This window comes from Schistocerca gregaria, chromosome 2 (genome assembly GCF_023897955.1).
Source record: "Schistocerca gregaria isolate iqSchGreg1 chromosome 2, iqSchGreg1.2, whole genome shotgun sequence".
Taxonomy (NCBI): domain Eukaryota; kingdom Metazoa; phylum Arthropoda; class Insecta; order Orthoptera; family Acrididae; genus Schistocerca; species Schistocerca gregaria.
In genome coordinates this window covers 1,004,696,505-1,004,714,598 of record NC_064921.1, presented here as the reverse complement: position 1 = coordinate 1,004,714,598, position 18,094 = coordinate 1,004,696,505, and the positions used below count along the sequence as shown (strand labels likewise).

General features: G+C 40.1%; 1 protein-coding gene across 1 annotated transcript in view; it reads right to left on the bottom strand.

The window, feature by feature from the left end:
• Nucleotides 1-18,094, bottom strand: part of LOC126335507 (UTP--glucose-1-phosphate uridylyltransferase-like) — a 249,487-nt gene that overhangs the window by 224,831 nt on the left and 6,562 nt on the right. The window lies entirely within an intron of this gene.

Sequence of the window (18,094 nt, the reverse complement as noted above, 5' to 3'; positions counted from 1 at the left end):
TTGCTGTCTTCAGTCCTGAGACTGGTTTGATGCAGCTCTCCATGCTACTCTATCCTGTGCAAGCTGCTTCATCTCCCAGTACCTACTGCAACCTACATCCTTTTGAATCTGCTTAGTGTACTCATCTCTCGGTCTCCCTCTACGATTTTTACCCTCCACGCTGCCCTCCAACGCTAAGTTTGTGATCCCTTGATGCCTCAAAACATGTCCTACCAACCGATCCCTTCTTCTAGTCAAGTTGTACCACAAACTTCTCTTCTCCCCAATCCTATTCAATACCTCCTCATCAGTTACGTGATCTATCCACCTTATCTTCAGTATTCTTCTGTAGCACCACATTTCAAAAGCTTCTATTCTCTTCTTGTCCAAACTAGTAATCGTCCATGTTTCACTTCCATACATGGCTACACTCCAAACAAATACTTTCAGAAACGACTTCCTGATACATAAATCTATATTCGATGTTAACAAATTTCTCTTCTTCAGAAACGCTTTCCTTGCCATTGCCAGTCTACATTTTATATCCTCTCTACTTCGACCATCATCAGTTATTTTACTTCCTAAATAGCAAAACTCCTTTACTACTTTAAGTGTCTCATTTCCTAATCTAATTCCCTCAGCATCACCCGATTTAATTTGACTACATTCCATTATCCTCGTTTTGCTTTTGTTGATGTTCATCTTATATCCTCCTTTCATGACACTGTCCATTCCGTTCAACTGCTCTTCCAAGTCCTTTGCCGTCTCTGACAGAATTACAATGTCATCGGCGAACCTCAAAGTTTTTACTTTGTCTCCATGAATTTTAATACCTACTCCAAATTTTTCTTTTGTTTCCTTTACTGCTTGCTCAATATACAGATTGAATAACATCGGGGAGAGGCTACAACCCTGTCTCACTCCTTTCCCAACCACTGCTTCCCTTTCATGCCCCTCGACTTTTATGACTGCCATCTGGTTTCTGTACAAATTGTAAATAGCTTTTCGCTCCCTGTATTTTACCCCTGCCACCTTTAGAATTTGAAAAAGAGTATTCCAGTCAACATTGTCAAAAGCTTTCTCTAAGTCTACAAATGCTAGAAACGTAGGTTTGCCTTTTCTTAATCTTTCTTCTAAGATAAGTCGTAAGGTCAGTATTGCCTCACGTGTTCCGACATTTCGACGGAATCCAAACTGATCCTCCTCGAGGTCCGCATCTACCAGTTTTTCCATTCGTCTGTAAAGAATTCGCGTTAGTATTTTGCAGCTGTGACTTATTAAACTGATAGTTCGGTAATTTTCACATCTGTCAGCACCTGCTTTCTTTGGGATTGGAATTATTATATTCTTCTTGAAGTCTGAGGGTATTTCGCCTGTCTCATACATCTTGCTCACCAGCTGGTAGAGTTTTGTCATGACTGGCTCTCCCAAGGCCGTCAGTAGTTCTAATGGAATGTTGTCTACTCCGGGGGCCTTGTTTCGACTCAGGTCTTTCAGTGCTCTGTCAAACTCTTCATGCAGTATCTTATCTCCCATTTCGTCTTCATCTACATCCTCTTCCATTTCCATAATATTGTCCTCAGGTACATCACCCTTGTATAAACCTTCTATATACTCCTTCCACCTTTCTGCCTTCCCTTCTTTGCTTAGAACTGGGTTGCCATCTGAGCTCTTGATATTCATACACGTGGTTCTCTTCTCTCCAAAGGTCTCTTTAATTTTCCTGTAGGCAGTATCTATCTTACCCCTAGTGAGATAAGCTTCTACATCCTTACATTTGTCCTCTAGCAATCCCTGTTAGCCATTTTGCACTTCCTGTCGATCTCATTTTTTAGACGTCTGTATTCCTTTTTGCCTGCTTCATTTACTGCATTTTTATATTTTCTCCTTTCATCAATTAAATTCAATATTTCTTCTGTTACCCAAGGATTTCTAGCAGCCCTCGTCTTTTTACCTACTTTATCCTCTGCTGCCTTCACTACTTCATCCCTCAGAGCTACCCATTCTTCTTCTACTGTATTTCTTTCCCCTATTCCTGTCAATTTTCCCCTTATGCTCTCCCTAAAACTCTGTACAACCTCTGGTTCTTTCAGTTTATCCAGGTCCCATCTCCTTAATTTCCCACATTTTTGCAGTTTCTTCAGTTTTAATCTACAGGTCATAACCAATAGATTGTGGTCCGAGTCCACATCTGCCCCTGGAAATGTCTTACAACTTAAAACCTGGTTCCTAAATCTCTGTCTTACCATTATATAATCTATTTGATACCTTTTAGTATCTCCAGGGTTCTTCCACGTATACAACCTTCTTTCATGATTCTTAAACCAAGTGTTAGCTATGATTAAGTTGTGCTCCGTGCAAAATTCTACTAGGCGGCTTCCTCTTTCATTTCTTAGCCCCAATCCATATTCACCTACTATGTTTCCTTCTCTCCCTTTTCCTACACTCGAATTCCAGTCACCCATTACTATTAAATTTTCGTCTCCCTTCACTATCTGAACAATTTCTTTTATTTCATCGTACTTTTCTTCAATTTCTTCATCATCTGCAGAGCTAGTTGGCATATAAACTTGTACTACTGTAGTAGGTGTGGGCTTCGTATCTATCTTGGCCACAATAATGCGTTCACTATGCTGTTTGTAGTAGCTTACCCGCATTCCTATTTTCCTATTCATTATTAAACATACTCCTGCATTACCCCTATTTGATTTTGTGTTTATAACCCTGTAGTCACCTGACCAGAAGTCTTGTTCCTCCTGCCACCGAACTTCACTAATTCCCACTATATCTAACTTTAACCTATCCATTTCCCTTTTTAAATTTTCTAACCTACCTGCCCGATTAAGGGATCTGACATTCCACGCTCCGATCCGTAGAACACCAGTTTTCTTTCTCCTGAGTAGTCCGCGCCCGGAGATCCGAATGGGGGACTATTTTACCTCCGGAATATTTTACCCAAGAGGATGCCATCATCATTTAATCATACAGTAAAGCTGCATGTCCTCAGGAAAAATTACGGCTGTAGTTTCCCCTTGCTTTCAGCCATTCGCAGTACCAGCACAGCAAGGCCGTTTTGGTTAATGTTGCAAGGCCAGATCAGTCAATCATCCAGACTGTTGCCCCTGCAACTACTGAAAAGGCTGCTGCCCCTCTTCAGGAACCACACGTTTGTCTGGCCTCTCAACAGATACCCCTCCATTGTGGTTGCACCTACGGTACGGCCATCTGTATCGCTGAGGCACGCAAGCCTCCCCACCAACGGCAAGGTCCATGGTTCATGGGGGGGAATAAGTGCATGTCTCCTTCAAACCTTCACTGACTATTTCATACACCGAATAAAACCACAATATAAACGAATGTATGTGTAGAAAGATGGAGTTTCTAGCTGTACAAAGAGAGTTTTTCCAAATATATATATATATATATATATATATATATATATATATATATATATATATATATATATATATATATATATATATATATATGACTTTTTACTACTTTATATCTATACAGAAACACAACCATAATGAAATACACAAAGAAACTATGAACAAGTCAACTTTATATTACATTGCACTTAAAGATTAAAAATATAAAAAGTGTACAGACCAAAACAGTACACAAGTAAGTACTTGCATGGACTACTTTCTTATATGGACAAAACAATTGGTTCAAGTGATGAACATGCAAAAGAGGGGGGAGGGGGGGCAGAGGGGAGGAAGGAGTCAATGGAATGTGGATAGGGAACAGTTATAAAATTTACATAAAGCATATTATCTTATGATGAGCAAGTATGATTTTGTGCATTTGCATTTAATCTACATAAAAATAAATGATCTGCCACCTGACTTGTACCCTACTGCCCATACATTTTATAATACCAAAATAGAGGCATATGTCTACATACACTCATTTGCAAAAGCTGTAATGTCACAGAATCTTACACGTTCTTTATGAGTTTACTCTTGGTTCAGTTATGTGACATGTTAGAGGCAGTCATAGGATGTTATGTGCCAATGACCCTGTGGTGACAGTGGTAACAACAGTTCCCATCAGACCACCGAAGTTAAGTGCTGTCAGGCTTACCCAGCACATGGATGGATCACCTTCCACATTTGCCAAGTGCATTTTTTTTTTTTTTTTTTTTTTTGATGTGTGTAATAATTGATACTGCTTGATTATTAAGTTAGTCATATGGTGTGATTTGAAACCTATTGATAGTGAAGTCATTATGCACATTTCCTTTATTTTTCAGTAAATACAGCAGAGCATTCTCCAGTATTTTAAGTCTACAAGAAGTAATTGTGTTTAGTTAAGGAACTCCAAGAATAGTTTCTGTATACCAAAATTATGAAAACAACTATATTTATGTCTATACTCTGCAAACTACTGTGAAATGCATAATGGAGGATATTTCCCATTGCACCACTTATTGTGGCTTCTTAACATTCCTTTCACAGATGGCAATGACTGTTGAATGACTATTTAAATGCCTCTAGGTGCACTGAAATTAGTCTAATCTTGACTCTGTGGCCTCCATGAGAGCCATACATTGAGGCTGCAATACATTCCTCATTTAAAACTGATTCTTGAAACTTCATAAGCCTGCTACTTTCTTTATTTATGACGGCACCTATGTGATCATTTCATTCTGTTTCTTGATAAATTGTTACCCTCTGTTATTTGTATGATGTCACCAGTTCCAGTTGTGACTCACTGATACTGAAGTCATAGGATTTTCATGCCTTTCCGTTCCATGAGGTGCCCTATTTTACATTTCTGAAGGTTCGAAGCAATTTTAAATCTCCTCACCATTTTGAAATCTTATCAATATTTTTGTGCAGCTTTCTTCAGACAGCGCTTCATTACAGGTCACTGCATCATATCTGAAAATTCTGACTTTACTATTTCTAGATTCTAGGGATTGATAATTTGACAAAACACTTAACTTCAAAATTGACATACTTTCTAAAATTTATCTCCTTTTGATAATTTATATCTCACTGAAAAGGTGTTTTAGATTATGTCAACATTGTTTACCAAGGACTTTAAAATACTAATGTCATGTCTCAATTTTTGAAACACTGGAACAATCATTAAAACTTGAAGATCATGATCAATAAAAGGACAACATTAAACTGTAATTTTGTCTTTGTGAGTGTCAACAACTACCACCATGGTGAAGTTCCTTGAGCTGTTAATAACAGGAACACTACGTTATATTTATACTAATGTACAAAGGTACACCATTGTTTAACATTGCTATCAAAAAACACAAAAAGTGCTCGACTGATTTACTTCAGATTTTTACACAGTACTCTAATAAGCATTCAGACAGATCATACGCAATCTATTTTTAATATATACAATATATATATATATGTAATATATAATATATTTATCATATAAATATTTGTGTGTACATAAAAGGTAAACACCACTACCATTAGCTCAGGAAGTTCTTGACTGATTTACTTCCAATTTTTTCATGATACTCTAATGAAAATTTGGATATTGGCTGCATATTCTTTAATCCATATAATATATAAATATGTATTTAATGGAGAAAGGAGAAACATTGCTAAGAAAAATATTGATAAGCGACACATGAGGCAGTGACAATGTATTCTGTTAAAAATGTTCCCAAAGAAGAAATTGCTTTACTGTGTTGCAAAAATGTGCAGTTCCCCCCACCCCCTTGCAGGTAGTTTCAGCTATGACAGCAAGGCATGCAAACCAATAAACAAATTGTTAATGACATGTACACTTAAGTCTCCTTATATGTAATTTCAGACAAAATTTGTGTGTACAACAATGTACTGTTTTGCATTACTGGGTTTACTAGTTCACACAGGTGATTATAATGCACTAGTGGAGATGCTTCTTTAAAACTGACATCTGTTTAATATTTAACCTAAATATGAACAATTATTCATGCCCTGCTTAGAGAAATCAGTATGTAAGAATTGTGTTGACTTAGGAGAAGTACAACATGTTAGTCACAGGCAAATGGAGGAGGGAGTCAGTTGTTAGGTGTTAGAAGACAGATAGAGCACCAGAAGCACCAATAAATGATGAAAATTAGGTGAAATTAATGACCTGTTTTTTTTTATTTGTTACAATTGATAGAATCCAACAATGGAAAATCCAGGATGGAATGTAACAATACGAGAGAATGAAAGTTGCTACTCACCATATAGCAGAGATGCTGAGTCATGATAGGCACAATAAAAAGATTCAAACAATCATAGCTTTCAGCCATATGGATCCTTCCCACCAACACCAGCTTTTTTGAATAGTGCAGGTGGGAACTTTCCCTGCAATACATCCTATGTTCCCGTAACCCTCTTCGCCTCAACCTTCATTAGTCACTGTCCTTACACATCCAGCCCACTTCCTGTTCCCATTCCAGCACTACACAGCCGCCATTTCACCGCCACATCCAGTCTTTTAATTTATTTTTATTTTTGTTTCTCTCCTTTCTGCTACTTACCCTCTCCCCCCTTCAAACCTTCTCTCCTGCAACACTTCACTGACCGCCACTCCCACCATACTAACCCTCCCCCTCCCAGCCACAGCCTCCTCCTTACGCCCCCCCCCTCCCCAGTCACCACCCCCATCATGCACTGGTGCTGCTGTTCGCAGTGTAGTTTCAGGTCTCTGAGACTGCAGAAGTATGTGCAAGTTGCACTTGTGTGTGTGTGTGTGTGTGTGTGTGTGTGTGTGTGTGTGTGTGTGTGTGTGTGTGTGTGTCTACTGCTGACAAAGGCCTTAATGGCTGAAAGCTATGATTCTGTGAATCTTTTTATTGTGCCTATCACGACTCAGTATCTCCGTTATATGGTGAGGAGCAACTTTCCTTCTCTCATATTGTTACAATTGATAGAATCCATTATACAAATTTTTGCACATGGTTTCCATTTCTACAAGATCATGAAAAAAAGCTATATGTATTGTGTTCTTTCATTTTCTAGGACAGAAACAGAGTTCATAGTTCTGAACTTATGTCAGGTGTGAAGCCACATGAGAATTCCAACCAAGAACGCAATGAGTAGTCACAGTTTTTACATTGCTATTGTAATGCACTACTGATTATTGCTTTTGGCTTTGCTACAGTTTCTGGTTTCCTCTATCTTACTTACTCATTGGATTGTGTTTATCAGTTGTGCCATCTAAACTTGCACATTTCCTCATTGTTCTGCATTGCCTGTACAGTTTCAGTGGTCCACTGCTTAATGACCTAGACTGATCAGTGTATTCTCATCAGCTTCTCACATTGCTTCCAGTATTCTGTTCTATCTCAGTCACTATAATTGGCGACAAGGCTTTTGAAATAGCAGTTCCAAAATAGCTTCAAAGCAGAAGCAGCGGTTCCAAAAACAGTGTCAGCAGCTGTTGCAACATCAGCAATAGCAAAATGAGTTGCTTCATCAAGAAATTTAGCTTCTGAGAGCTCAACTACAGTAACAGTGTACCCACCCCATAAAGGTGATGGTAAATCTTTGTAGTGTTCTGGCCTTAAATGATGCCAAAGAAGATAGGGAAATTCATTTACGGTACCTTTTATATAACTGATGAAATTCTCCAGCAGTTGCTCTTCCTGTCTGGGACTTCAACAGAGAACATTTTTGTTACACAAGAAGTTGGCTCCATTCTCAATCTAGTCACCCACAAATTCAAGGAAATGTGCATTTTATTTTTGAATCATTATTCACAAAAGATTCCATTTAGTCAAAGCTCAATTTCCAGCAATACCAGAAACAGGCAGTCAATCATATCTCTCCTAAGATACTGATTTACAAGGGTTAAGTCACAGACGTCATTTCAGCTCACAAACCCAGCAACCAAGACATCATATGCCTGCCATCTTTAATTTGAGATGTGGTAGTTCGGTTGGCCCCAGTCTGGAAATACATGCATCAGTGCTCAAACTAGACAATCCACCTTTGGAAGATATTACAACAACCATACACTCCTTCGAAATTACACAGGCAGGAGTGTTTCATGGCCCAGTTGCAAGCATAAGTGCTTCTAACCCCACAGTGTGTTCCACTAACAAGAAACACCTGCAAACCTGTTTTGAGATTAGTGTCACAATTCATTAACATCAGCTGTGTCAATTACTGAACAGCAGTCATGCCCCTTCAGCATATGCAATGGGAACTGGTGTCACAGCCAGACAGCTTCAAACTCATTCATTTGTAGAGAGTTCTGATAACTGGGCATGCCACACTCCTGGGAAGCTCAGTCATCTCCAAACAGTCTGCCACAAACTGTCACTACAATTAAATCTAGTACCACATATTTATCAAATAATAGCACCTAAACTTGAGGCAATAGTTCCCCAGGGCTATCTTTAGTTAACAAGCTATGTACAGGGTGTTTATAAATGAATATCGAGGTTTTAACACTTTGTAATATTTATTACATTAAACTTAACAGTTATAAATGATATGTCAAATGAAAGAGCAACTCAAACAGTTTTACCAAGAACCTTATAAATGTTCAAAGTGAGCACCATTTGTCACACGGCACACATAAGTGTATATCCGAGTTCTTCCCAAACGTTGATAAGTGTGTCTTCAGTGATTGTAGCAACAGCTGCTTCAATCCAGTTTCTTTATTCAGGGTGGTCTGCTAGTAGCAGAGGCACTTACACATGATTCTTGATGAAGTCCCAAAGGAAAAAATTGCATGGCGTTAGGTTGGGTGAACATGGAGACCATGCAAAGCAAGTCCTGTCATTGGGCCCCTCGTGGCCTATCCAGCACTTGGGCTATAGACTTGATGTGTACCATTTGACAAATGGTGCTTACATTGAACATTTATAAGGTTCTTGGTAAAACTATTTGAGGTGCTCTTTCATTTGACATATCATTTATAACTGTAAGTTTAATGTAATAAATATTATAAAGCATTAAAACCCCGATATTCATTTATAAACACCCTGCATAAACCTGAATCTTCCTGGCAGGTTAAAACTGTATGCCAGAAAGTGACTCGAGCTCAGGACCTTTGCCTTTTGTGGGCATACGCCCTACCAACTGAGCTACCCAAGCATGACTCACAACCTGTCCTCACAGCTCCACATCCACCAGTACCTCATCTCCTACCTTCCAAACTTCACAGAAGCTGTCCTGCAAAAGATGCAAACATAGCACTCCTGGAAGAAAGCATACTGCAGAGACAGCCTATCCACACCCTGGGGGATGTTTCCAGAAGCTGTGACAATGGATCATGAGTCATGCCTGGGTGGATCAGTTGGTACAGCACATCCATGTAAAAGGCAAATATCCCAATTTGAGTCTTGGTCTGGCACACAGTTTTAATCTGCCAGTATGTTTCATATCAGCACACACTCCATCCACAGTGAAAATTTCACGAAACATCCCCCAGGGTGCAGCTAAGCCATGTCTGTACAATATCCTTTCTTCCAAGTGTGCTAGTCTTGCAAGTTTCACAGGAGAGCTTCTGGGAAATATGGAACGCGGGAGGCAAGGTACTGGCAGAAGTGAAGCTGTGAAAATAGGTCATGAGTCATGGTTGGGTAGCTCAGTTGGTAGAGCACCCGCTACAAAAGGCAAAGTCCCAAGATCAAGTCTCCATCCAGCACACAGTTTTAATCTGCCAGGAAGTTTAATATTGGCATACACTCCACTGCAGAGTGAAAATTTCATTCTATTTATAAACTTCACACTTAGGAACACACACATTTCCTAATGGAAAAAGGACAACAATTCTCTTAATTACCTCCAAGAACATACATTTCTAGGTTCCCCAAAGTTACCCCCACACCCCAATAATTTGGTAGCATATGGTGACAGTTCATTGTAATCCCAAGCTCATTTCATAATTTCTAGAGCATACATGATGGTCAAATGACTGATAACTCTCTTTGGTGCTGATAGTCACTCAGCCAGAGACATTTTCAACCAGGATGCTTTGTTTGGATTCTCCATCAATAATTAAATTCAGGACATCTCTAAGAATGATCCATGTCAGGAATATGACAATCTCTGGATAGCAATCACACGTATATTCGAAACTGACCCAGGGTGTGCCACAGACTTCCAGGCACACATCTTCTTGTGACCAAATGCAGTGCCTCATTTCTACTGAACACTGCCTGTTCTGGTATCCTTATGTGCAGTCATCAAGTAGTAGCTCAATCAAATCTAAGAGGCTGGGGTTATTGAAATAGTTAAAACGCACACTTTAGCCGCATCCTTGGTAGTAGTGAAAAAACAAAATGACTTGGTAGGGCTATTTGGTGATTTCAAATCAACACTTAATGGCAATGTACAAGTCAAAACTTACCCTGTACCATGCCCATACATAATTTGACAAAACATTTAACTTCAAAATTTACATATTTTCAAAAATTTATTACCTTTCGATAATTTAAATCTCAGTAAAAAGGTGTTTTAGATTATGTCAAAACTGTTGGTAAAGGATAAAATTTACATATTGAATATGTAAAGTTTGTCTCAAATTGGAATTTTAAAATACTAATGTCATGCTTGAATTTTTGTAATACTGGAATAGTCATTAAAGCTTGAAACATCATGTTCAATAAAAGGACAGCATTAAATCATAATATCGTCTCCACAAATGGATCTGCTCATAAAACTATTCAGAGGAGAATACTTCTCCAAGATAGACCTCATAGACACACCTGCAAGTGCCATTAAATGAAGGAGCACAAAACAATGTCAGTTCAGCTTGTTCAAATACAAGGATTGCCTTTGCAATCTGTTCTGCCCCTGCAGTCTTCTAGAGCTACCTGGAACAGCTTAACATTTCTGTACCAACTTACACAAAGTATTTAGACATCTCAATTGATCTATGAGCCAGCACCATTTGCAAAATTTTTCATGCTGTTTAGTAAATTAAACCCAAAGGGCTAAGTTGCAAATTAGACCAGTGCCAGGCTACCCAATAGCAAGTGAAGTACACCGGGCATTTGATAAACAAAGAAGGGACCCAGCCCACCAATTGCAATGTACTACTCTGCCTTGCCCCCCATGAACCATGGACCTTGCCATTGGCGGGGAGGCTTGCATGCCTCAACGATACAGATAGCCGTACCGTAGGTGCAACCACAATGGAGGGGATCTCTTGAGAGGCCAGACAAACGTGTGGTTCCTGAAGAGGGGCACAGCCTTTTCAGTAGTTGCAGGGGCAACAGTCTGGATGATTGACTGATCTGGCCCTGTAACACTAACCAAAACGGCCTTGCTGTGCTGGTACTGCAAATGGCTGAAAGCAAGGGGAAACTACAGCTGTAATTTTTCCTGAGGGCATGCAACTTGACTGTATGATTAAATGATGATGGCATCCTCTTGGGTAAAATATTCTGGAGCTAAAAAAGTCCCCCATTTGGATCTCCGGGCAGCGACTACTCAAGAGGACATCGTAATCAGGAGAAAGAAAACTGGCGTTCTTCGGATCAGAGCGTGAGATGTTAGATCCCTTAATGGGGCAGGTGGGTTAGGAAATTTAAAAAGGGAAATGGATAGGTTAAAGTTAGATATAGCAGGCATTAGTGAAGTTCGGTGGCAGGAGGAACAAGACTTTTGGTCAGGTGAATACAGGGTTACATATACAAAATCAAATAGGGGTAATGCAGCAGTAGTTTTAATAATGAATAGGAAAATAGGAATGCGGGTAAGCTACTACAAACAGCATAGTGAACGCATTATTGTGTCCAAGATAGACACGAAGAGCACGCCTACTACAGTAGTACAAGTTTATATGCCAACTAGCTCTGCAGATGATGAAGAAATTGATGAAATGTATGATGAGATAAAATAAATTATTCAGGTAGTGAATGGAGATGAAAATTTAATAGTCATGGGTGACTGGAACCACATTTTAAATTGTAAGACATTTCCAGAGGCAGATGTGGACTCTGACCACAATCTATTGGTTATGACCTGTAGATTAAAACTGAAGAAACTGCAAAAAGGTGGGAATTTATGGAGATGGGACATGGATAAACTGAAAGAACCAGAGGTTGTACAGAGTTTTAGAGAGAGCATAAGGGAACAATTGACAGGAATGGGGGAAAGAAATACAGTGGAAGAGGAATGGGTAGCTTTGAGGAATGAAATAGTGAAGGCAGCAGAGGATCAAGTAGGTAAAAAGATGAGAGCTAGAAGAAATCCTTGGGTTACAGAAGACATACTGAATTTAATTGATGAAAGGAGAAAATACAAAAATGCAGCAAGTGAAGCAGGCAAAAAGGAATACAAACGTCTCAGAAATGAGATCGACAGGAAGTGCAGAATGGCTAAGCAAGGATGGCTAGAGGACAAATGTAAAGATGTAGAGGCATATCTCACTAGGGGTAAGATAGATACTGCCTACAGGAAAATTAAAGAGACCTTTGGGGAAAAGAGAACCACTTGTATGAATATCAAGACCTCAGATGGAATCCCAGTTCTAAGCGAATAAGGGAAAGCAGAAAGGTGGAAAGAGTATATAGAGGGTCTACACAGGGGTTATGTTCTTGAGGACAATATTATGGATATGGAAGAGGAGGTAGATGAAGATGAAATGAGAGATATGATACTGCATGAAGAGTTTGACAGAGCACTGAAAGACCGAAACAAGGCCCCAGGAGTAGACAAATTTCCATTAGAACTACTGACAGCCTTGGGAAAGCCAATCCTGACAAAACTCTACCATCTGGTGAGCAAGATGTATGAGGCAGACAAAATTCCCTCAGACTTCAAGAAGAATATAATAATTCCAATCCCAAAGAAAGCAGGTGTTGACATGTGTTAAAATTACTGAACTATCAGTTTAATAAGTCACAGCTGCAAAATACTAATGCGAATTCTTTACAGACAAATGGAAAAACTGGTAGAAGGCAGCCCCGGGGAAGATCAGTTTGGATTCTGTAGAAATGTTGGAACACGTGAGGCAATACTGACCCTACGACTTATCTTAGAAGAAAGATTAAGGAAAGGCAAACCTACATTTCTAGCATTTGTAGACTTAGAGAAAGCTTTTGACAATGTTGATTGGAATACTCTCTTTCAAATTCTGAAGGTGACAGGGGTAAAATACAGGGATCGAAAGGCTATTTACAATTTGTACAGAAACCAGATGGCAGTTATAAGAGTCGAGGTACATGAAAGGGAAGCAGTGGTTGGGAAGGGAGTGAGACAGGTTGTAGCCTCTCCCCGATGCTATTCAATCTGTATATTGAGCAAGCAGTAAAGGAAATGAAAGAAAAGTTTGGAGTAGGTATTAAAATCCATGGAGAAGAAATAAAAACTTTGAGGTTCGCCGATGACATTGTAATTCTGTCAGAGACAGCAAAGGACTTGGAAGAGCAGTTGAACGGAATGGACAGTGCCTTGAAAGGAGGGTATAAGATGTACATCAACAATAACAAAACGAGGATAATGGAATGTAGTCAAATTAAGTCAGGTGATGTGGAGGAAATTAGATTAGGAAATGAGACACTTAAAGTAGCAAGGAGTTTTGCTATTTGGGAAGCAAAATAACTGATGATGGTCGAAGTAGAGAGGATATAAAATGTAGACTGGAAATGGCAAGGAAAGCATTTCTGAAGAAGATTAATTTGTTAATATCGGGTATTGATTTAAGAGTCAGGAAGTCATTTCTGAAAGTATTTTTATGGAGTGTAGCCATGTACGGAAGTGAAACATGGACGATAAATAGTTCAGACAAGAAGAGAATAGAAGCTTTTGAAATGTGGTGCTACAGAAGAATGCTGAAGAGTAGATGGGTAGAACACATAAGTAATGAGGAGGTATTGAATAGAATTGGGGAGAAGAGGAGTCTGTGGCACAATTTGACTAGAAGAAGGGATCGGTTGGTAGGACATGTCCTGAGGCATCAAGAGATCACCAATTTAGTGCTGGAGGGCAGAGTGGAGGGTAAAAATCGTATAGGGAGACCAAGAGATGAACACACTAAGCAGATTCAGAAGGATGTAGGCTGCAGTAGGTACTGGGAAATGAAGAGGTTTGCACATGATAGAGTAGCATGGAGAGCTGCATCAAACCAGTCTCAGGACTGAAGACCACAACAACAACAACTCTGCCTTGAAACCTACCAACCCTTTTGCTAAGCTCTTATGATCTTACAATTAATTGTAAGCCAACAGCGCAACATGTGAAAATGGATGCCGTATTGCAGCTTCCCATCAGGCTACATCTAGCATTTGACCAGTAGGAAATCTGATGTTTCACATAGAAATAGAAAGGAGACAGCTGAAAGAAGACAAACCTTGGAAGGATTTCTCATAGCAACAGATAGAATCACTGCAGAGATGTGCTGGAATCTAATCCTATGACAAGTTGTGCATACCAAGCTACACAGATGCCCAACACACATTTCCAAAAACAAAAATCCAGGACCCCAAACCTAGTCCCTTATCTACCAATGTCAAGCAGCCATTAATGATCCCCTCATAATAGATGCTGAGGCAGACATGCACCCTGTCATTATGCCAGCTACATTAGGGCCCCGTGTCCTAAATTTACTTCATCATGGGCACTGGGGAATATCACAGATGAAAGCTCCAGTGAGATGACAATCTTACTGCCCATGCTTGAACAGGGACATGGTAGCCAATGGCACACAGAATCTCATCTTGCACTTGGCAGCAGGCAGCACAACCCCAATCTTTCAACCCCTGTTCCACCTCCTGCCAATCCTGTGACAGAATTAATCTGGACGTTGCAGGCCCATTACTAATCTCTATGTGGCTGCTAGCAGTGGACACCTACTACAAATACCAATACATGGTTAACATGATATCCAGCATAACAGAGGCCACAACAAGTACATTAATTTACATTCTAGGGATTGAAAGGCTTTAGTGTCTGGCCCTATGTGGCTTCTTGCAGTGGACATGTACTCCAACTACCCATTATATGTTAAGCATGATATCCACAACAGAAGACGCAATAAATACCCTAGTTCAGACTCTAGGGATTGAAGGGGTCCCTGAACTATAACACCTGGCTCTGTGTGGTTAACAGCAGTGGATACCTAGTCCAAACACATGAGTCCACCTTCCAGGAAATGAAGAGTTTCCCTGAACTATAGTGTCTGACAAAGAGCTCAAATTTAAAGTAATAGCTTTCAAACAGTTCTGAACATCAAACAGCATAAAGTACCTTCAGCCTGCAATTCCATTAATCCTTCAACTGTGAAACAGAGTACATGCTGTGGATATTGAAGTAAAAAATGTTGACAGCAGTAGGAACTACCAACACAACAATCAGAACCTCCCTCCATATTAAACCTACTAACCACCAGCAATACGTCCACTTCGACAGCTGCCACCCATTCCACACCCTCCTGTACAGGCTAGCCAACCGTGGTCGTCACATCTGCAGTGACGAGCAGTTCCTCTCAAAATATACCAAGGGTCTCACTGAAGCTTTCACTGACCATAATTATCCGCCCATCCTCGTACAAAAACAAATCTCCTGTGTCTATCTTTCCAGTCTCCCACCACCTCCCAAAGTCCCACAGTCCGGCCACAGAGGAGCATTCCCCTCGCAACTCAGTAACATCCGGGACTGGAGCAACTGAATTACGGTCTCTGCCAGGGTTTCGATTACCTCTCGTTGTGCCCTGAAATGAGAAATGTCCTGCCCACTATCCTTCCCACCCCTCCTACCAAGGTATTCTGCTGTTCACTAAACCTACACAATATACTCATCTATCCTTACACAACCCCTGCTCCCAATCCCTTACCTCATGGCTCATACCCCTGTAGTAGACCTAGATGCAAGACCTGTCCCATACATCTTCCTACCACCACCTACTCCAGTCCGGTCACTAACATCACCTATCTCATCAAACGCAGGGCTACCTGTGAAACCAGTCATGTGGTCTACAAGCTAAGCTGCAAGCAATGTGCTGCATTCTATGTAGGCATGACAACCAACAAGCTGTCTGTCTGCATGAATGGCCACCGAAGAACTGTGGCCGAAAACCAAGTGGACCACCCGTTGCTGAACATGCTGCGAAACATGATATCCCTCATCTCAATGACTGCTTCACAGTCTGTGCCATATGGATCCTTCCCACCAACACCAGCTTTTTCGAATAGCGTAGGTGGGAACTTTCCCTGCAATACATCCTACGTTCCCGTAACTCTCCTGGCCTCAGCATTCATTAGTCACTGCCCTCACCCATCCAGCCCCCTCCCTGTTCCCATTCCATCACTACACAGCCGTCATTTCACCGCCACACCCTGTGTTTTAATTTCTTTTTATTCCTCTCCTTTCCTCTAATTACCCCCTCCCCCTCTGCACATTCTCTCCTGCCCTCCGTCTAAACTGCAACACTTCACTGTCCACCACTCCCACCGTACGATCCCTTTCCCTCCCCCTCCCCACCCCAGCCTCCTCCTTACCCCCACCCAGTCGCCACTCCCATCATGCACTGGTGCTGCTGCTCGCAGTGTGGTTTCAGCTCTCTGAGACTGCAGAGGTGTGTGCAAGTTGCGTTTGTGTGAATGTGTGGTTGTGCGTGTGTGTATGTATGTCTACTACTGACAAAGGGCTTAATGGCTTTGGGTTTTGATTTGTCTCATCGACACCATATGGTAGCATGAACACTATAATAGTGTGGATCTTTTTGTTGTGCCTCTCACGACTCAGCATCTCCGCTATGCGGTGAATAGCAACTTTCCTTCTCTGGTATTGTTACATTCCATCCTGGATTTTCCATTGTTTGATCTTAAGAAAAACAGTGATTTTCGCAAACATTGTACTACCTATATTGAAACCTGCCATGTATTACACACTAATACACAACTACCTATAATCAAACCTGCATGTATTACATGCTAATATACAGCTTTCTCAAAAGGAAGCATTCAACAGGCCCTTCAGCTTTCAATAGGCACACCGCAAGCATAAAGTCTCTGGAAGACAATAAACAATTTTGTAAAGCCATGAAGTCTTATGTGCTAAGTCACTTTTTTTTATACTATAAAAGAATACCTAGAACAATAAATGCACTTGTTATGATCAACTGCAACACATGAACAATTTAGTGAAGTAAACCATAAAAAATCAGTTTCTCCAAATTGTAAACCATAATCTACCCAATGTAAATATTAACATATTTTTCTGCAATGGGATACCTATCACTTCTTTAGAGAGGGGGCAAGCAAACCCATTTACTGATTTCGTCTTTCAGTACAACCGTTAAAAATGCAAGCATACCAATTGTGTGGGAAGGCGTGTTGGGCCATCAGTGCTATGTCGTTCTACAAAGAGAAATAAGTCACTGATACTAATATGGCCCAGTTTTATAGGTTATGCTCTTGAAAACAGTTTCATTGCTTTAATTTTTAAAAACACATCATTTATCTGGCAAGACATTGGTACTGCTTTTTTTTTAGACCATTTACGAAAAGGAGTTCATATTTACTGTAGAGTGCAATATAGATCGGCCAGAGAGAAACATTTTGTTATTATTACTGTTTTACAAACACTGTGCATCACATCTTAATGAAAAAAAGAAAAACATAATTTGTTTGAAAAAGAAGAGAGCATTTATATTGTTTTCATTTAGACTGAAAAAAATTTACATACAATTTCCAAATGTAGGTTTCCTTTCAACAGTTTGGGAAACAAATTCTTTCATGATGTCCATGAGGTTAATTTTCCCACCCCTGTCTTGATGAACGTGGAAGAGGGGTAGACAGTTGAGTCTCAACTGAGTTATTGTTGATCTGTGAGTAAGTTTTAAGTCATATGAAGGTCCTGAAAGACCTGTCAGAGGATGCTACCGATACTGGAACTGTCAGAATCAGAATGGTGAGGCGAATAACTTGCTAAAAGAGTTCTTTAACCCCAACAGGTTCAGCAATAAGCTTTCCTCCAATAGAGGATACATTACAGCGTTGTATACCAATTGTAATTGTTCACAGCATTTCGAGCTATGCATGAAGCATGTGCAGGTTAAAGTCTGCAGTATGTACTCCAAGCAATTCTTTCAAACATCATGTAGATGGAGCATGTGTTGGGAGGACGTAATAAATATCTCTTCATGATGGGATAGTCGCTTTAGGTCCTCTTGATTGAATGTTCAATCATCCTCATTC